The sequence below is a fragment of the Bos indicus x Bos taurus genome, chromosome X, assembly GCF_003369695.1.
Source record: "Bos indicus x Bos taurus breed Angus x Brahman F1 hybrid chromosome X, Bos_hybrid_MaternalHap_v2.0, whole genome shotgun sequence".
Taxonomy (NCBI): Eukaryota; Metazoa; Chordata; class Mammalia; order Artiodactyla; family Bovidae; genus Bos; species Bos indicus x Bos taurus.
This window is the reverse complement of record NC_040105.1, coordinates 22,961,881-22,983,734: the sequence shown is the minus strand read 5'-3', so window position 1 is coordinate 22,983,734 and position 21,854 is coordinate 22,961,881. Positions and strand designations below refer to the sequence as shown.

At 38.6% G+C, this 21,854-nt stretch overlaps 1 pseudogene; it reads left to right on the top strand.

Moving 5' to 3' along the window:
- The window catches only part of LOC113887594, a 195,223-nt pseudogene extending 175,649 nt beyond the window's left edge, over positions 1-19,574 (top strand).
- Positions 19,575-21,854: the final 2,280 nt, after the last annotated feature.

The following is a 21,854-nucleotide window of genomic DNA, read 5'->3' as shown; positions in this document are numbered from 1 at the left end:
GCATTAGCCTGCGTTATTCCCATTCTCAAACTCTCACATTGTTGCCTATTCATTCCTTCAAGTACTGTTTACTGCCTACCTACATGAGAGAATTAGGTCCAGGGATACCAAGGAAAATGAAACACACTTGAATTCTCACCCTCATGAAAATTACAGCCTGAGTGGAAAAAGAGACATCAGATAAGTCCTCCTAAGAGAGACGAATGTCATGATTCATGAGCCAGGGAGCTAAGGCACTGATGTGAGGACACATGACAATGTTTGCTTCCCTGTATCTTTCATTTCTTTAATAATCTCTCCAGCATCCTACTGGACACATAGTAGGAATTTAAATATTGGTTAGACAAACAAATATAAACAATATATTTTTATGAATTACATCCTATCTCTTTCACAACACCTACCATTTGACTCCCTAAGGTTCAACTTTTACCCTTTATTACTGCATGGTATAGAGAACAGATTGTTGCCACTCAGGTGACCTAAGCTAGATCCCTGCACCCAAACCCAACTATACATTTACATCTGTTAACCAAAGTGCTGTGCAAATTCAAAGACACTAGCATTTTTGGTCCATTCCTGAAACATCTTCACCTCCTTAAAATTCAGCAAAATTTCCCCAATGTCCTTTCCTTACATAACTGTAAAAAATTTAACTGCAATTCAATAGCCCAAATATAATCACTGTTGATAATTTCATGTAGACCTTTCAGTTTCTTTTTTCCATGAATATATATCCATGTATTTTGCTTTCTAAAATTGGGATCAAATGGTACATACATTTTTATAACCTAATTTTCATCTAATATACAATGAGTGTTCTCCCGTATCACTATAATTTCATCTATAAAAACACAATGGTATTTAATGGTCACATAATATGGATAGAGAGTAATTATTGAGCATTAGCGTTGGAGGTGATGGAATTCCAGTTGAGCTATTTCAAATCCTGAAAGATGATGCTGTGAAAGTGCTGCACTCAATATGTCAGCAAATTTGGAAAACTCAACAGTGGCCACAGGACTGGAAAAGGTCAGTTTTCATTCCAACCTCAAAGAAAGGCAATGCCAAAGAATACTCAAACTACCACACAATTGCACTCATCTCACACACTAGCAAAGTAGTGCTCAAAATTCTCCAAGCCAGGCTTCAGCAATACATGGACCGTGAACTTCCAGAGGTTCAAGCTGGTTTTAGAAAAGGCAGAGGAACCAGAGATCAAATTGCCAACATCCACTGGATCATGGAAAAAGCAAGAGAGTTCCAGAAAAACATCTATTTCTGCTTTATTGACTATGCCAAAGCCTTTGACTGTGTGGATCACAACAAACTGTGGAAAATTCTGAGAGAGATGGGAATACCAGACCACCTGACCTGCCTCCTGAGAAACCTATATGGAGGTCAGGAAGCAACAGTTTGAACTGGACATGGAACAACAGACTGGTTCCAAATAGGAAAAGGAGTACGTCAAGGCTGTATATTGTCACCCTGCTTATTTAACTTATGTGCAGAGTACATCATGAGAAATGCTGGGCCAGAGGAAGCACAAGCTGGAATCAAGATTGCCGGGAGAAATATCAATAACCTCAGATATGCAGATGACACCACCCTTATGACAGAAAGTGAAGAGGAACTGAAAAGCCTCTTGATGAAAGTGAAAGAGGAGAGTGAAAAAGTTGGCTTAAAGCTCAACGTTCAGAAAACGAAGATCAGATCATGGCATCTGGTCCCATCACTTCATGGGAAATAGATGGGGAAACAGTGGAAACAGTGTCAGACTTTATTTTGGGGGGCTCCAAAATCACTGCAGATGGTGATTGCAGCCATGAAATTAAAAGACGGTTACTCCTTGGAAGGAAAGTTATGACCAACCTAGATAGCATATTCAAAAGCAGAGACATTACTTTGCCAAAAAAGGTCCGTCTAGTCAAGGCTATGGTTTTTCCAGTGGTCATGTATGGTTGTGAGAGTTGGACTGTGAAGAAAGCTGAGCGCCAAAGAATTGATGCTTTTGAACTGTGGTGTTGGAGAAGACTCTTGAGACTCCCTTGGACTGCAAAGAGATCCAACCAGTCCATTCTAAAGGAGATCATTCCTGGGTGTTCTTTGGAAGGACTGATGCTGAAGCTGAAACTCCAGTACTTTGGCCACCTCATGCGAAGAGTTGACTCGTTGGAAAGGACCCTGATGCTGGGAGGGATTGGGGGCAGGAGGAGAAGGGGACAACAGAGGATGAGATGGCTGGATGGCATCACTGACTCGATGGACGTGAGTTTGGGTGAACTCCGGGAGTTGGTGATGGACAGGGAGGCCTGGTATGCTGCAATTCATGGGGTCGCAAAGAGTCGGACATGACTGAGCGACTGAACTGAACTGAGCATTGCTTTTATTTTCAGTTGTCTATTTTCCATTGAATTGGGCTTCCCATCAGCAGACAAAGCGGGGAGTAGGTTACAGAAAACAGAGGTATATTTCTTCCTCCTACCCCTCAGTTTAACCCAACAGGTAAACCAGTATTTCTTCCCTAAAATTTGATTCCCCAGCTTATAGTAAACAGGCTATGCACCATTATTTTCTAGCTATCGTTATTCAAGCTACTTCTTATCAAATGAGATGATGGCTACGAAGTACTTTATAAAGTACTTAAAGATACAGAATTAGAAGCATAAACACTTTTTTCTGAGTTAAAAAATAATGGCATGTTTACATAGCTAAAGATGTAAAAACTATAACCATATGATTGTTCTGTTGTTACCATGGTGAAGTTTGGAACCATATTCCAAACCTAGGGTCCTGTTCCTTATGTGCTTTCAGGTTAGAGTAGGCCAAAAAACTTTACAAAACTAAAAAAAATAATAGCATGTTTAACATGTATTGCTAAAAATAAGAACTGTTCACAAAGCCAGTGTGTATGATATACTCCTATTTGAGAGAAAAGTATCTATTTTACATAGATATATTGACAGGCTATAACAAAAAATTTGACAGTGATTATTCCTTAGAACATGTGGTGAGCTCTAATTTCTTTCTTTCCCTTTTTTTTTTTTTTTTGCTTTACTTACCTGTGAATTACCTCCCATAGCTACATTATTTGTATAAAGAAAAAGATTATTTTGAAGTATTATCTAAATATGATTTTGATGTCATTATTTTTTCTAATTTGATATTCCCTTCTCAGGGGGTCTTCCCGACTCAGGGATTGAACCCAGGTCTCCTGCACTGCAGGTAGATTCTTAACCATCTGAGCCACCAGGGAAGCCCAACTTTATATCATTTTTAATTTATGTGCTTATACTATGTATCAAAAAGGGTGATTATTGTCAAATTCTAATTACTGATTAGATTAGTTTCTTAGAGCTTCCTTAACAAATTACCACAAAATGAGTGGTTTAAAAAAATGGAAATGCATTGTCTCGTAGTTCTGGAAGCTAGAAGTCCAAATTCAAGGTGTCAGCAAGACCATGCTTTCTCTTTGCTGGTGTTAAAAGCAATCCTTGGCATTTCTCGATGTGCAGTTATATAACGCAAATCTCTGCCACCATCAGCAGATAGTGATCTTCCTGTGCGTCCTCAAGCTGTCTACCTTAAAGACACCTGTCATACTGGATTAAGGACCCGCCTACGCCAGTATGATCTCATCTTAACTAATTATATATCTGCGACAACCTTATTTCCAAACAGGGTCACATTTTGAGGTACTGAGGATCAGGCCTCCAACATAACAATACTATTACTACTACTACCTCAACCCATATTACTAATCAAGGGATTTTGTCTTTTATTTCAAAAGCTACACATTAAAATAAATTATTCCCTCAGTTTTTTTTGTCTTGCTTTTCAAAATTTGATATAGAAAATCACTTGACTACACTTCTCAGAACACCATTCCAGGAGTGTTTCCAGAATTGTAAAATTCATCATCTCTACATGATACATTGGAAAATTATCATCTATACAGAATGAGTTTGAAAACAAAAAGCCCCATGTATGTGAACCATTTATCAGTGCCCTGCCAGGAACAGATACAGCTCTTCTGTCACTTGAAAGACTGAGCATTTCATAACACAACGCCTTGTGAATTTGAGATAGATTAACAAAACATTTTTTCTTCTTTTACCAAGACTAAATTGTGTTGTTCAAGTCCGTATGAAAGTATCACAAGAAATAAAACACATTTCTTCTTTTATTTTACACTGTACTCGGAAACTGTTTCTTGCAAAGAAAAAATGGAGAACCATAACCCTTAAGTAATCAAGATGAGCTCTTGAAAGGCAAAAAAAGCTACTGAAGTCTAAAAAGCAGTGGATCCACCACACTGAGAACAACTCCTAAGGTATTTGAGCAATCTTTTGAAAAAGTACCTTTTCATGTACAGCTGCTGCTGATCATTCTCTGAAAAAGTGAAACCTCTATTAAAAAGATACCTTTTGAAAAAGTATTAAAGGCCAGAATAAAAATTGTCATAGTGTTGTTTCATAAAGTAACAAGTATCTTTTTCCCCCAAAAAATAAGTTTTTCTCACTAAGGGCTTCCCAGGTGGTGCTAGTGGTAAAGAACCTGCCTGCTAATGCAAGAGACATAAGAGACATGGGTTTGATCCCTGGGTTGAGAAGATCCCCTGGAGGAGAGCATGGCAACCCACTCCAGCTTTCTTGACTAGAAAATCTCATGGACAAAGAAGCCTGGTGGGCTACAGTCATGGGGTCACAGAGCTGGACGCAACTGAGCACAAGCACATGATGGCCTTGGTGACGAGTAAGTGATAATGCCAAGTGGTTGAGAAATTCAATCCTAGGTAGGTACAACTGGTAAGACTTCAGTTTGGATTATTCCAGCGAGAAATAAAATCACTAAGACAAGTAATTCTGCAATGATAACATATCAGTTAGCCATTGCCAATAGTAATAGTACATAGCAAACATCTACACAAATCTCCATGGCTTTCAACAACAAGCATTTATTTCTTGCTCGTGCATCTATGAGATAGTTGGGGTTTTACTCATAATGGCTGTGTTCAGTTGTGATTAAAGGTATGAGTTAGGTCTACATCTGTTTCACACAGCTCTCCTCTGTCTTGGACAAGAAGCAATCCAAAGCCTATTCTTCTCATGGTGAAAGGCAAAACTAAATACATAAGCACATTTCAAATCTTTGTCTATATCATATCCACTAACATCCCACCCACCCACACAAGTCACAAGGAGAAACCCAAAGTCAGAGGAGAGAGAAGTCTCTTGTCTTCCATGAGGCCATGACAAAGAGATCAAAGGACAGAGACCAGTGATCCAACCCACCACAAATAGCATATGAATTTTATAGTACTAAGCAAGATGATTCTTCTTGAAATATACAGCGCAAATAAAAACCTATCCCTTGAAAGCATCTCCGGGAGTTGGCATGCTGCGATTCATGGGGTCACAAAGAGTCAGACACGACTGAGCGACTGAACTGAACTGAAAGCATCTTGCCCACCACGAAGCCAGCCACAAGACCAGGGTAACCTATACCATTCTTATAGATTATTTTGTTTAGCACTACGAGTGTTAAGCACCTCAATACAAATCTTGACGGTATAGTTTGTTGTTGTTGTTGTTTAGTCACTAAGTTGTGTCCCACTCTTTGAGACCCTATGGATAATAGTTCACTAGGTTCCTCTGTCCATGGGATTTTCCAGGCAAGAATACTGAAATGGGTTGCCACTTCTATTTCCAGGGGATCTTCCCCACCCAGGGATTGAACCCATGTCTGCTGCATTGGCAGGCCAGTTCTTTACCACTGAGCCACCAGGGAAGAATGATGGTATAATTTAGCCTCTATTATTTTGCCTTGTACTTTTATTAAATGATTATCCATTCTGTTGTTCCAAAATGTATTTAATGATCTCTCTAAATCTGGCTGGCATACTCTTATTATTCATATTATCTACCACTATCCCTATTTAACTGTTGAAGAGTTCTTAAAAATTGGTCTGTACAAAAATTAAAGTTTTTACATCCATCAGTAATTATTATAGTATTTTAGTCTTACAATACCAAATACACATTTATATTTCAACTGATGATATTTAAACATTTCAATATATCTGCTATGGGTTGTATTGTGCCCCAAGAAAGATGTTATGGTCCTAAATGTGAGCTTGTTTAGAAAAAGGGTCTTGACAGATGATCAAGTTAAGATAAGGTCATTAGAGTGGGCTCAAACACAATATAACTGGTATCATTATAAAAAGGGGAAACCTGGACACAGAGACAGGCACTTCCAGAGAGAACGCAATGTGAAAGCACAGGAAAACTACCATCTCCAAACCAAGAACTGCCTGATGTCAGCAGTGTAAGGGGAGGGCACAGAACAGATTCTCTCTCATAGCTCCCAGAAGGAATCAACCCTGCAGACACCCTGCTTTCTGACTTCTGTGAGAGAATACCTTTCTGTTTACGCCACCCAATGTGTTACTCTGTTTTATGACAGCCCCAGGAAACTAATGTAATCCAATATAAGGAGAGTCTATATTCTTAATTAAATAGAATACTAGCTATTACTAATAAATCCAAATGATGTACCTTTTATCTTACTGATGTTGTATGCATTTATTTAATGGCAATCTATATGATCACATGATCAGCAAGCTCGGAAGTGTCAGAAATTACACTGAAGTAAGTATTTCGCTATTTGCACTTCTAAAGCTCAAAGACAAAGCCATTTTGGGATAAGCAGTGGAGCACGAGCTAAAAGCTGGTGCATCCTCATTTATCACTGTCTAATACGTCATGTATCTTTACTTCTTTATTTTGTGTGTGGTCTACTTCCCTACTCCTCCTGTTACAGTATAAGCACCATACAGGCAGAGAGTTTCTTATGCTTTGCTCACCCTGGTATTCCCAGTGCTAGAACAATGCCTGATATATAACAGGTACTTAATAATTATTTGTTCAAAAAGTGAAATGAATCTCCAAGCAACAATCTAATAATACTCCTCTTTAATAATTCTACAGCTATTTTCTGTCATGTCTTCACTTCTGCCCTTGGATGACCAATGATATACACAAGCTTGGCTTAATTTTTATCCTATTCAGAGGAAACAAGGAAACCCTAAAACAAGAATATATGCTTATTTTCCAATTCCCCAAGTATAAACTGCAAAAGTAAATCCACCATAAGGAAACTCCCAAGAGAGTCAATTATTTCAATACTGCTCTCAGCTTGCAATATTCCTTGGAAACAAATTCTTTCAGATGAACAGCAAGAACTGTAAGGTAGTTGGAAATACATAGGCCTTGAAGTCAGACTAACCTTGGTTAGAAGCTCACTCCTACCATTAAAAATCTCTCCAATTCCCTGGTTCCTCCCATGAAATGTAAAGAATAATGCTTCCTTCATAGGGTGTGGTACCATTAAACTGGATGTATATGAAGACCCTAGCATTATGCCTGGTAAGGTGAAAGATTCAGGAACAAATCTGAGGAGTCATAGCATTATAGCCAGTTGAAGAGCAGCCAGTTCTGTCAAGACAAAACATATGCCATCAATAAGTTCCTTAGGGACTTCCCTGGTGATGCAGTGGTTAAGAATACCTCCTGCCAGTACAGGGAACACAGGTTTGATCCCTGGTCTGGGAAGATTCCATGTGCTGTGGAGCAACTAAGCCTGTGCGTCACAACTTCTGAGCCCACGTGCCCTAGAGCCTGTGCTCCTGCAACAAGAGAAGCCACTGCAATGAGAAGCCCTCACACTAGAGAGTCGTCCCCACTCGCCACAACTAGAGAAGAGCCCACGCAGCAATGAAGACCCGGCAAAGCCAAAAATAAATAAATAAATATTTTTTTAAAAAATACGTTTCTAAAAGTTTACTGTGTAATTTCTGGCTTTACTTAAAACTGGTATAAGCAAAATCACTGTGAGAGCTATTTGCCTCAAAGGTCAAAGGAGAGTGTTGTTTCCTCCAGTTTCTAGAGACTCTGTAGATTGCTCTGTGTTGAATGGTGGCATTAGCTGAAGCAGCATTTAGCAGTTCAGCACATGGTTGAGTAAAGCCTGGGGGAGAATTAGATGATAACATTTCAAGGGGAAACTGCCAATGGACAAAAATAGCAAGGAGGCAGGGTAGTCTAGGGTTTAGCAATAGAATTTGTAAAGAGGCAAAGCCACACAGTCCTATTCTTTTCAGTGAGTATGCTCCTGAGAGCCAGCTCTTTACCGCCAATCAGTGCTGTAACAGCTGAAGACTGTGGCCTTTAAAAGCTACAACAACTGCTGAGACGCAAGATGAACTAACATTTAATTCTGCATTTGCCGTTTCTTCCACTCAGACTGTAAGGCGCAAACCCTGTCTGCCACCAGAACCAAGGATTTCATAAACCTATCTAGTATTTCCCATCACAGAGGTTTCAGGGAGTAAAAACTCTGTAGACTACAGCTCACACTGTTACCATCTTAGAAATGAACGCTATAAACCAACAACAGCTTGGAAGATGATTATCCAATGTGAGGATGATCCTAGTCTTCCCACTGCTCGTTTCTGGCACTTTAATAATTTTGCCAAGTCTTCACAGAGGTTATGCACTGGCCTCCAAACAAGAACTTCAAATAACACATTCTGCTATTTATTAGCAGTTCCAGGAGTGTCTTTAATAGAGGTCATTCCTTGAGTTCTTGTTCACTCCACTTATGAATAGAGACATGATTATTATCACCAAGAGTCAAAAAGTAGTCATTTTACATTTGACTTCCCCTTGCCCTTTAGTTGTTGGAAATGGTTTAGGACCAAGCATGTAAGCAGCTGAGCTAACACCTACAAGACATAATTATTACATAGTTTAAGATTAATGGCATCAGTATGCTTTCCCTCTAGCACTTCATTAGAAGAAATACTCTAAAGTCTCTAGCACTGGCATGGCACATAACTGAATATTAGTTCACATTCACCCCCTCCCCAAATCAATCCTCTAATCTCCCCAAACCTTATTCTCCACATCTACCCTTTCATCAAATGTCATTATTGCTAAAACTGCTAGAAGAGCCTAATACCAGGACCACTACTTTCTCATCTCCAATCCTTCAGACATTCACCTGGCTTATACACCATCTCTTGAGAGCAGGATCGCTGCTTCCTGAAGTACCACCATGCAATAGAATAAATCAATCTGCATTAAGGTAAAAATAGTAAAATCCTAGAAACAGGCAGAGGGGGGTATTCATACCTCTCAGTGGCCATTAACATGCCAGGTGGGCAAGAGTTTCTTTGAACACAAGGAGAAGAGAACTGAGAGGAACTTAATCAAATCCACTAAGGCTTGAAGAATTGTGTGTAACAATGTCTTAGAAATTAAATATATATTTTCTTAGTAAATTCACCAATACTCTGTACTCAAAGAGACTGTAAATACAAAGTAGGACTTCTTATTTCTAGCCATGGTTTGCAAGTTTATTCAGATAAAACTACCTTTTGAAAACAGGCGGGGCAGGAGCTGGATAAATTTATTTTTAATCTTCTTAAATCATCATCAAATTGCTCAAAGACTAAATTCTAGGTGAAAGCCATTGTTGCCCAGAGTGCATTTCCCCATGTAAAACTACACATTTATTTCAGAGTGGACAGAAAACAAGGCCAGGGGTATCCAAACCTGAGAAACCTTACAGGAGAAGCTCCACATACTAGGTTGTAAAACAAAGAGTTACACACTCTGATCCAATATCAACCCCTGGTTCCCAAGACCACCAGAGTAAAGAGAAGTCTTCCATGGAATAGAAAAGAATAAGTAGGAAAATAATCCATGAGACATTTTTCCACAGACAAGTGCTCAAATGGATTTCCACCATTTGAGCAAAGAACTTGGTTTTTATCAGCTCTGACTGATAGTGTCTGAGCACCTGGCAGAATTAAAACCAAGGTACCTCCGGAGGATGGCACACCATCCTAGGCTTCAAAGAATCTCACACATAATTTTGTGAGGTCAGAGACCCATTAGCAATCAACGAGAAACAGATATGCACCGACTTCAGACGCTGTAATTATCAGAAACAGATATTAAAACAGTAACGTTCAAAGAAATAAAGAATGAACTTGAAAATATCTGCAAGGAACAGGATGTTTTAAAGTGATAGAGTAGGTTAAAAAAGAACTTTTAAAAACAAATATATGATTTCAATGTTGGACAAAACTAATACAATATTGTAAAGTTTAAAAATAAAATTAAATTAAAAAAAACAAACATATGATTCTGAAATTAAAAATACAATGGATGTACTGGGCAGCAGATTAGACAGAAGAAAAAATGTGAACTGAAAGATATGCCAAAAAAGAGAGAGAGAAAGAGAGAATGAAGGACAATTACAACCTACTCCAATATTCTTGCCTAGAGAATCCCACGGACAGAGGAGCCTGGTGGGCTACAGTCCATGGGGTCGGAAAGAGTTAGACATGATTGAGCAACTTTCACACATGTAAAATACACAATTAATGAGAACATACAGTATATCACAGGGAATTCTACTCAGTGCTTTGTGGTGACCCAAATGGGAAGGAAATCCACAAAAAGAGGGATATATGTGTCCATATAGCTGATTCCCTTTGCTGTACAATAGAAACTGACACAACATTGTAAAGCAACTATACTCCTATACAAACTAATTTTAAAAAAGAGAGAATGAAGCACAAAGAGAAAAGAATGAAAAATAAAGAGTGTAACGGGTATGGAATACACAGTGAGAAGGTCTAAAACATATAAGATTCAAGAAAGAGGAGAGAGAATGGAGCACAGGCAGTATGTGACGAAATATTAACTGATCATTTTCCAAAACGGATGACAGAATCAAGTGCCCAGGAAATCTCAAATAGGATAAATAAAAAGAAGTCTATTCCTAGACCTATTAGGATGAAATGGTAGAAAATCAAAGGCAAAGAGAAAACAAATTAAGCAACAAGAAGAAAGGATGGCAGTATGCTTCAAAGGACAGCAGTTAGATCAAGAGTTATCTTCAACAACTGAAGCAAGAACACAGTGGAATGATATTTTCAAAGTGAAGAAAGAAAATAATTACCCAATCAGGAAACAAAAAGAAATATTTCAAGCAAAAATAAAATAATTCTAAATGGAAGGTATATAATTAAAGAATGAAGATCAAAACTAAGTGGTAAATATGAGGACTGATATAATTGAACATTCATGACATAAAACATTACCAACAAAGTCAAATGACACTTAGGAAAAAAAGACTTATAAATCTTAAATATTTATATTAGAAAAGAGGCAGGATTGAAAATGAATGAACCAACCATCCATATCAAGAAGTTAGGGGAAAAAACAGCAAAATATAACCAAATAAAGAAGTATGGAGGAAATAAAAGAGGAGAAGTGAAGGAAATAGAAAACAAATATGTAACAGACAGAAATACTAAATCCAAAAGTTGATTTTTCAAAAGGCTAATAAAATTGATAAACCCTAAGGAGGCTTACAAAGTAAAAAGAGACAAGACACAAATACCCAAAGTCACAGATGAAAAAATGATCATGAAAGCAGACATTTTTAAAAAGACAATAAAAAGGTATTAAGAACGTTTGAAATAAATAGGTAACTTCCTAGGAAAAAATGTAGTCTCAAAACTGACTTAATAAAATCTGAAAAGTCCTATAATAATTAAAGAACCTGAGTCTTCAGTCAAAATCTTCTTACAAAGAAAACCCAAGGCCCAGTTCTCCTCATTGGTGAGTTCTATAAAACATTCAAAGAAGAAATATTCCAATTTCACACAAATTCTTCCGGAGAAAAGGGAATAAAGGAGCACTACTCTGCCTAATTTTATCAGCCTAGGATAATCCTGTTAAAAAAAATATGAGAAAAAAACCTCAGGACAATTTCAAACTCAGGAACTCATGCAAACATCCCAAAGAAAATATATCAAAGTGAATCCAGCAGAATATGAAAGAAACAATACATGACCAAACTGAGTTTATTCCTGGAATGCTGGAAAAGTTTAATATCAAAAATGTAACTAATGTAATTTGCAGCCATGAAATTAAAAGACGCTTGCTCCTTGGAAGGAAAGTTATGACCAACCTAGATAGCATATTCAAAAGCAGAGACATTACTTTGTCAACAAAGGTCCTTCCAGTCAAGGCTCTGGTTTTTCCAGTGGTCATGTATGGATGTGAGAGCTGGACTATAAAGAAAGCTGAGCACAGAAGAATTGATGCTTTTGAACTGTGGTATTGGAGAAGACTCTTGAGAGTCCCTTGGACTGCAAGGAGATCCAATCAGTCCATCCTAAAGGAGATCAGTCCTGGGTGTTCGTTGGAGGGACTGATGTTGAAGCTGAAATTCCAATACTTTGGCCACCTGATGTGGACAGCTGACTCATTGGAAAAGACTCTGATGCTGGGAGGGCTTGGGGGCAGGAGGAGAAGGGGACGACAGAGGATGAGATGGTTGGATGGCATCACCAACACAATGGACGTGGGTTTGGGTGGACTCCGAGAGTTGGTGATGGACAGGGAGGCCTGGTGTGCTGCGGTTCATGGAGTCGCAAAGAGTCGGACACGACTTAGCGACTGAACTGATCTGAATGTAATTTTCTATATTATCAGATTACATTTTGCTGAGCATTTTGCTGAGCACACTAGTTGGCATATTAAGGCAAGAAAAATAAATAAAAGGAATAAAGATGGGGGAACTGTTGTTATTTGCAAATGAAATGATTATGTCAAAAGCAAATGCAAAATTATTCATACTATTAGGATAATAAAATAATTTAGCAAAGTTGTTGGATATAAAAATTAACATGCCAAAAAAACATAATATAGAAAGTAAACTGAGTTTCTGTATGCCACAACAAGCATTTCATTCAAATTCTGAAATGATACCACTTATGACAACATGAAAAAATATTAAACACCTTAGAATAAATCTATCAAAAGATGTGTAAGACTGCTATGGGGAAAAATATAAACATTATGGAAAGACTTTAAAGAACTTTATAAATTGAAAGATACTACATTTATGGTGTGGAATAGTATTTTAAATTGAATTTGATCTACATATTCAGTGCAATCCCAATCAAATTCCCAACAGATATTTTTCACTGAATTTCACAGGCTGACTCTATAATGTATATGGAAATACTAAACACAAAGAGAGGTCTAGACACACCTGAACAAGTACAGGTGGAAGGACCTCACCTCCTAGATATCAACTATAAAGTTATAGCAATCAAGACAAAGAGACCAAAGCAACAGAGTGTAGAAAAATAGACCCACACACATATGTACACTTGATATACAAGGGAGAACACTGCATAGAGGCATGCAGAGTGTTCATCATCACTAATTATCAAAGAAATGCAAAACAAAATCTCAAGGGTACAGAGGCATGTGAATATCTATATAGCAAAAAAAAAAAAAATGAATTTGGACCTTGAGCTCACATATGCAAAAATCAATTCTGGGTGAATCAAAAACTTAAGTGTAAAAGTTAAAGATTTTAGAAAATAATACAGAAAAATATCCTCATGATCTCAGTGTAGGAAAGAACTTATGATGACAAAAAGCACTATCAATAATGAAATGAGCTACATCAAATTATGTTTAAAAGGATGTCATCAAGAAAGTGAAAAGACAACACATAAAATTGGAGAAAATATTTGCAAATCATATATTTAACAAGAGGCTTGACCCTGTCTATAGGAAGAACTCTTTACAACACAATAACAAGACAGCAAAATTTTTTAATAGACATTTCTCCAAAGAACATATATAAATGGCCAATAAGTACATGAAAAGATCCTCAATATCACTAGTAAGGAAAATCAAATCAAAATCAAAACAATGAACTACTTTACCTCCACTCAGTTCAGTTCAGTTGCTCAGTCGTGTCCAACTCTTTGCAACCCCATGAACTGCAGCACACCAGGTCTCCCTGTCCATCACCAACTCCCAGAGTTTACCCAAACTCATGTCCATTGAGTCAGTGATGCCATCCAACCATCTCCTCCTCTGTCGTCCCCTTCTCCTCCTGCCCTCAATCTTTCCCAACATCAGGCTCTTTTCCAATGAGTCAGCTCTTTGCCTCAGGTGGCCAAAGTATTGGAGCTTCAGCTTCAACATCAGTCCCTCCAATGAACACCCAGGACTGATCTCCTTTAGGACAGCTATAATTAAAAAAAAAAAAAGGGGGGGGGGATTAACAAAGAGGAAGAGGAGGAAGAAGAAAGAAAGAGAAAGAGAAAAAAGAAATCTAAGTGTTGGTAAGAATATAGGTCTGTGAGTAGCAGACCTATGAGAAGGGAAAGTGTCAAGGTAGGCAATTGCTTTATATTTATTATAAACTTATTATGGGTTTTTTTGTTGTTTTTCAAACTATGTGCATGTATAACATTGATACAAACAAAAATTTAGTTTAAAGATAATCATAAAGGAGGGGGAAGAAACCCCAACCATGCCCCATTTCAGTTTAGTTCCTTGGAAAGACTGATGCTGAAGCTGAAAATCCAATACTTTGGCCACCTGATGTGAAGAACTGACTCACTGGAAAAGACCCTGATGCTGGGAAAGATTGAAGGCAGGTGGAGAAGGGGACGACAGAGGATGAGATAGTTGGATGGCATCACCAACTCAATGGACATGACTTTGAGTAAGCTCCAGGAGTTGGTGATGGACAGGGAAGCCTGGCAGGCTATAGTCCATGGGGTCGCAAAGAGTCGGACACGACTGAGTGACCGAACTGAACTAGTAAGTCCCAGAAGAGATTAACTTCTATGGTTTTGGGGTGGGGGTGCAGAAGAGGGGGAATGAGGGTAAAAGGCAATAGTAGCAGAGCAGCTATGAGTTATAAAGCACTGAGAGCAGACATTCTCCTGGGTTATTTGTCTAAATTACTATATGGAATTGTCACAGTGACCCTACATATAGGAAGATATTATCATTCCCTATCAAGATAAGAGAAAGTTGAGAATCAGAGAGGTTAAGTGACTTGTCCACAGTCTCAAAGCTGGGAAGTGACACAGCTAAGATTCAAATTCAGATGTATTTGCCTCTACATCCTGCTTTTAACCTAGCACTCAGGAATATGACCCCACCTGACCTCCTCCACATCTTTGTCCAATAGCTCACTAGGATCCACATCGTTCACTAAGTCCTGTAACTTCTTGGTGAAAGCCTTAAGCTAACTGGGGGAAGATTTTTCAGCAAATTATTAAGGGAACAAAACAACTCATTAGCCTATAATGAAAATAAAAAGCTGTCAAATTGTTGGGTTTCACTTGTACTTTCCAAAGATTTCCATCTGCCTGGCCTGGTGGTATTGTTACAAGGCTACACTATCAAGACAGAAGTGACTGGGGAAAAGCAGAAACAGCAGTTTAGGGAGAGGCCAACATGCAACTGCCAGGATCTCACCTTCATCTCTTTTCTCTCCTGTCTCACCTTCCTCCCCTCTTCCCCCAACTCACATTCTAGCTGTGCGTGTGTGTGTTAGTTGCTTAGTCGTGTTCGACTCCTTGCAACCCCATAGACTGTAGCCCACCAGGCCCCTCTGTCCATGGGATTCTCAGGCAAGAACACTGGAGTGGGTTGCCATTTCCTTCTCCAAAAGGAACCATAGAAAGAAAGAAAGAAAGTGAAGTCACTCAGTCATGTCCGACTCTTTGCAACCCCATGGACTGTAGCCCACCAGGCTCCCCCATCCATGAAATTTTCCAGGCAAGTGTACTGGAGTGGGTTGCCATTTCCTTCTCCCACATTCTAGCTACATTTAACAATTTGCAATTTTCCGACCAGCACAAATCATAGCATGCCTCTGTTGCCTTTCTTCCCTTTTTGTTGCCAGAAAGCTCATGGCACCTGCTTTCTCATGCCTCTTCTAGTCCACTCAGGGAACCACTCATTCCTTGGTTTCTATCATACCTTGTTTACCCTTCTAGCATTATAACACTTTAATGCACATATTCATAAATGTGCCTATTTTTGACTCAATAAGTTATAAGCTCCCTGGAAGCAGAGAATGTGTGTTCATCTCTGTGTCACTAAATATTTGTATAAATATGTATAACGGTGATCTCTCTTTCACAAAGGAAATGTCATGCTGCATATATATGCCATTAAAATGATCAAAAGATATGCTAACCTTATTTACAATAGCCAAGATATGAAAATAACCTGTGTCCATCAACAGATGAGTGGATAAAGAAAATGCAATATTATATATGAAAGTGAAAGTGTGAGTTGCTCAGTCATGTTTGACTCTCTGCAACCTCATAGTAGCCTGCCAGGTTTCTCCATCCATAGGATTCTCCAGGCAAGAATACTGGAGTAGGTTGCCATTTCCTTTTCCAGGGGATCTTCCTGACCCAGGGATCGAACCCAGGTCTCCCACATTGCAGGCAGACTCTTTATGGTCTGAGCCACCAGGGAAGAACCCTAAAAAGATGGAAATCCTGACATTTGAAACACCATGGATGAACCCAGAGGGCATTGTGCTAAGTGAAATATGCCAGACATGAAAAGACAAATACTGCAGGATCTCATTCCCATGTCAAATCTAAAAAGAAAGAGCCAAACTCATCAAAACAGAGTAGAATGGTGGTTGCCAGGGACTGGGCTGTGTATAAACTTTCAGTTACAAGATGAATAAGTTCTGGAAATCTAATATGGTGACTACAGTTAATACTGTATGCGACACCTGAAATTTGTTAAGAGAGCAGATCTTAGTCATTCTCATCAAAAAAAAAAAAAAAGGTAATTATGTGAGGTGATGGCAGGGTTAATTAACTTGATTGTAGTAATCATTTCACAACATATACACATATCAAATCATCACAGTGTACCCTTTAAGTATATACAGTTTCATTTGTCAATTAAACCTCAGTAAAGCTGGGGAGAAAAAAGACATGCTAACAATGGCCATCTTTGGGTGGTAGAATTATGAGCTATTTTTTCTTTCTTTATTTTTAAAATTTCTGTAATTAAGAACTTGTTCATCAAAGATATAATTAAAACAGTAAAAAGGCAAGCTACAAAATGGGAGAAAATATTTTTGCAAAACACATAAAAGGAACTCTCACAAATCAATGAGGAAAAGAAAAACAAACCAATAGTAAAATGGGCTTCAACTTTTAAAAAGAAGAACTGAAATGGCCAAAGAATGCATTTGTATGTGTATACATTTTTACATGTATACATACACATGTTCTTTAATATGTATAGATGAAAATATGATTAAAGTTATTAGTAATTCAAGAAAATGCAAATTAAAGCCATAATAGCATATCACATGAGTTCAGCAAAAAACATTAAGCCCTATAATACCAAGTGTTTCAAGGATGTTCAGGAACAAAAACTCTTGCACACTGCTGATATCAGTATATGGGTTTGACTGCTTTGGAAAATAGTTGGACATTATCTAGTGACATGGAAAAATGTGGCTCTTTTATATCAAGATGTATACAGAAGAATGTACATTATTCATAATTTCCCCAAACTAGAAATAACTGTCCATCAAGAGTAAAATGGATAAATAAATTGTGGTATAGTCAACCAATGGAATGTTATACAGCAGTGAAAAGCCACAAATCAGAGCTACATACAAGAACGTGAATGAATCTAACAAACACAACATTGAGTAGTAAGACACAGAAAAATGCATACAGTATGATTTCATCGAAATAAAGTTCCAAACTGGGAAAAACTATATTGTTCAGGAGTAGCATACACAGATGATAAAAACCACAAAGGAAATCAAGAAAGTCACTCCTTGGAAAAAGCAGTGTGACAGTTACATCTGATGGAGGGAAGTATGGGGTTACTAGTGGGATTGGACATTTGAAGGGTTTCTAGGATGTTGCAAATGTTTTCTCTGTGAAGGTGGTGATTAACATGGCTGTTAGCTTTATTTTAAAAGTATGAATATGAAAATATATGTAGAAAAGGATAGATTGCACATAACTTTAAAATGCATTTTAAATAAAACTACAAAAGTTCCTGCATGTGTGTGTGCTAAGTCGCTTCAGTCGTGTCGGGATCTTAGTGACCCCATGGACTGTAGCCCTCCAGGCTCCTCTGTCCATGATTCTCCAGGCAAGAGCACTGCAGTGGGTTGCCATTCCCTTCTCCAGAGGATCTTCCTGACCCAGGGATCGAACACGCGTCTCCTGCATTGCTGGCAGATTCTTTACCACTGAGCCACCTGGAAAGCCCATTCATTTCCCAGGGCTGCTCTAATAAATGACACAAACTTGGTGGCTTAAAATAACAGAAATCTGCTCACTCATATTTCTGGAGGCCAGAAGTCTGAAATTAGCACCATTGTGCTAAAATCAAGGTATAAGCAGGACCACACTCCCCGCCCCCCGCCCCCCGCCACCCTCCAGGGCCTCTAGGAGAGAGTCAGTCCCTTGCATCTTTCAGGTTCTGGTGGCTGTCAGCATTCCTTGGCTTATTGCTTCATAACTCCAGTCTCTGACTCTGTATGTGTCAAATCTCCCTCTACCTCTCTCATATAAGGACACTTGTGAAGCAAGTAGGGACCACCTAGATAATCCAGAATTATCTCCCATCCTAAAATGCATAACATAATTACATCTGCAAAGACTCCAAATAAGGTCATATTTATAAGTTCCAGGGATTAGGACCTGATATCTTTGTAGTGGGCTGAATGGCAGCCCCAAAGTCCAAATGTAAAATTCTATCCCACTCCTGATGACACCGTTTTGGTGCTCATTCTGCCAAAAACAACTTAGCCAGTTTTCTTATGCTTAGTCCACAACTCATCAAAACTGTGCCCATGAACCATCTTCCATGAATTTTGTTGTTGTTGTTGTTTATAAATATGTTTGTTCCATGAATTCTTAATGAACAGCCTCCAAACATTCTTGATGGTGTGTCTCTATTGGAAAATAAATTAAGCATGCTCTTCTAAGATATGATGCTCATTTATAAATTATGATTGCCAATGTATCAGTGTATTATTATATTATCATACATATAAAAACAAAACTTTGGAAGATATAGGGAAAATAAATGTAAGTAGAACTACTACCATCTCCTTCCAACAACAAAATGAATCACCCTGTCAGTTCTCTGGGTTACTCATCCCACTACTCAAAACACTCTTATTGTACATCCTTGCTCCCCAAAACTCCAAGGAGGCCTTTAAGGACTGCTGCTTAAGATGGGAAAGATGAACGAGTACTGGGCCTCCCACTCTAACTTCATCCACTCAGTCAGCCCGGATCTCTGATACACTGGGGGTTTTTGCACATGATTTCAATAGGAAGATTATCCTCCACCAAAACAAAATGCAAAAAAATAATAATAATAGGTCTGAAAGCCACTTCTCTGGAGCACTTTCTTTTGGTGTGAGTCTCTGGGCGGCCTTTCATGCAGGTGGCGCATGACATCACTCGGCCCCAGCTGTTCCTTATTAACTCAGCCTCTCAGCGAAAGATACAGCCTTTTTACAACTTGACATTTTTTAAGGAGACAGCCCATTCTGCGAATCAACCAAACACATTAAATGCAGTTAAGACTGCTGCATTCCGCAAATACAAATTTGACAAGAAAACCTTACGTCTTCACAGGCTCCACTGAAATATGGATTGATATGAAGTTCTGAAGGACACCAGGCTTGGCAGCAAAGCATCCCTGTGTTATCACCCTGAAGGAAATGCCTGCCAAGCCAACTGCACCTCCAGTGGGTCAAAGCTCAAGAACCCCGAAGCCTATAACCCTCACTGAGGCCTCGACACCATCTCCAGCATGAGCTGACTTTGTAAATGTGTTCTTTGCCTGCTCATAATGCCTAATTAGGCCCTGACCATGAGGCTAAGAGGTGGCAAAGAAAAGCCAGGACGCCTGCAGGCTGCCACTTGGGTTCACAACAAAATGACAGGCAGTGAGCGTGATCCAAGTAGAAGAATCTGACAGTCACACTTCAGTCTTTCAGCCGCATATTTTTTTTAACATGGGGAGGTTGTAGCATCAATAGTGTCATCCTCTAATAGAAAGGACAACTACATATAATGCATAATTGCCAGTCTAAATGACTTGTTATTTTGACTGCCTATTTTAAAATGTCTGTAATTGCCTCCAATGAGACTTGGAATAAATGATAAGTCAGCACAGGCAATCACTGGTAGAGACATAGCATGGCTTTGGAAAACTTAGTGCAAATTATTTTGTCATGTGTCAATTACCACTAAACCCTGATTATGATCACAGGGCGTTTGTCCTGCTTTACTGGGTGTTTCTTCCAACTGTGTCCCACTTAAGCAACAGAAGGAGTATCACACGCAGGTGTATAAAAGACAAGGCAGTCTATTTTCAAGGGCAATGAGCAGAAGCTGCCTGAGCCTGATAGATTAGTTTCACAGAATTTTAGCTCGTGCCAAATCCTGGCCCTTTCTGTAAAGCAAAAGTGAGGCAGAAGCACACCTCGCTGAGAATTACTGCCATCTCTCCAAATGAACTTTTTCCCCCCCTCGTATGCTTGTTTGCCAAGACTTAAAATAACAAATCACTTTTTTATAACAAAATTTTCTCCCTGGAATAATAGGCTTCAGTGTGAGTACTGATAGAGCAATAGCTCCTCTAAATGACAGCAAAGGCTTGCAGCAGGGCTGTGAGGCACATCTATTTCAGGGCTTCCCATTAAAGAGAAAAGTGGTTAGGTAAGAAATGAAGTCATTTCCTGACTCATTGGGATGCCATGTTTAAACCACAGTGTTTTGCCTGAGGATACAGAGGTTAGAAAAAAGTGACTGAGCCTAAGAGATGAATCATCCCTTAAAGATTCAGGAAAGCAACTTGTTAAGATCCTTCACACACTACTAGAACATATAAGATAGGGAAAGAGGCTTAGGGAGAGCCTTCTCCCATTCTTACCACAGGAAAAAGAAGGCTCTCCTGCCTACATACTTGAGGGCTTAGTCACTAAGTTGTCCAACTCCTTGCAACTCCATGGACTGTAGCCCACCAGGCTCCTCTGTCTATGGGATTTCCCAGGCAAGAATATCAGAGTGGGTTGTCATTGGCAGGTGGATTCTTTACCACTGAGCCACATGGGAAGCCCCTCTCCCTCCTATACACTTCATTAAAGCCAGTTCCTGAAATAATTTAAGTATGATTACATTTTTAAGTAGAAACATCAATATTTAGACATTAAAAACATCAGGAAATAGGGGAGAAGATGGATTCAAAGTCTGTTAATTTTGCATATTTCTAAAATAAGTGAGTCAAACTACTCCAAAAATCCACTTTTGAAGGATGATACACAACAATTAAGGATTCCAAGAATTTATTTTACTAGAAAAAAATTTAATACTCAGTTTCACTAGTAATCAAAGACAAATTCTATAATTTTAAAATAATAGTGAGATACCATTTTCAACTCTCAAACAGTTGGTGAAATAGAGGAGGGGTGGATATTACTCAGAGCAAATGAGGGACTGCAAATTGGCTCAATTTTCTGAAAGATGGTTGGGCAAGACTTATTAAAACCCTTTAAATGTTCACACTCCTTAATCCAGTAATTCTGCTTCTAGGAAACTACCTTTTTTTTTTTTTTACTTTGAGATATAGTTTATAATCTTAATATAATTAAGATATAACTTTAAACACTATTGCAAAATGATTATCAAAATGATGGAGGTGTTAGTGTTAGTTAACACCTCCAGCAAGTCACACAATTACCATTTCCTCTCTGTAGTGAGAACATTTCAAGGCTACTTCTTTGTCAACTTTCAATTATATAATAGAGTATTGTGAACTATAATCATCATGCTGAACATCAGCTTCCCAAAACTAATTCAGCTTACAACTGGAAGCTTGTATCCTTTGACCAACACCTGTCCATTTCTTCCACCCCTCAGC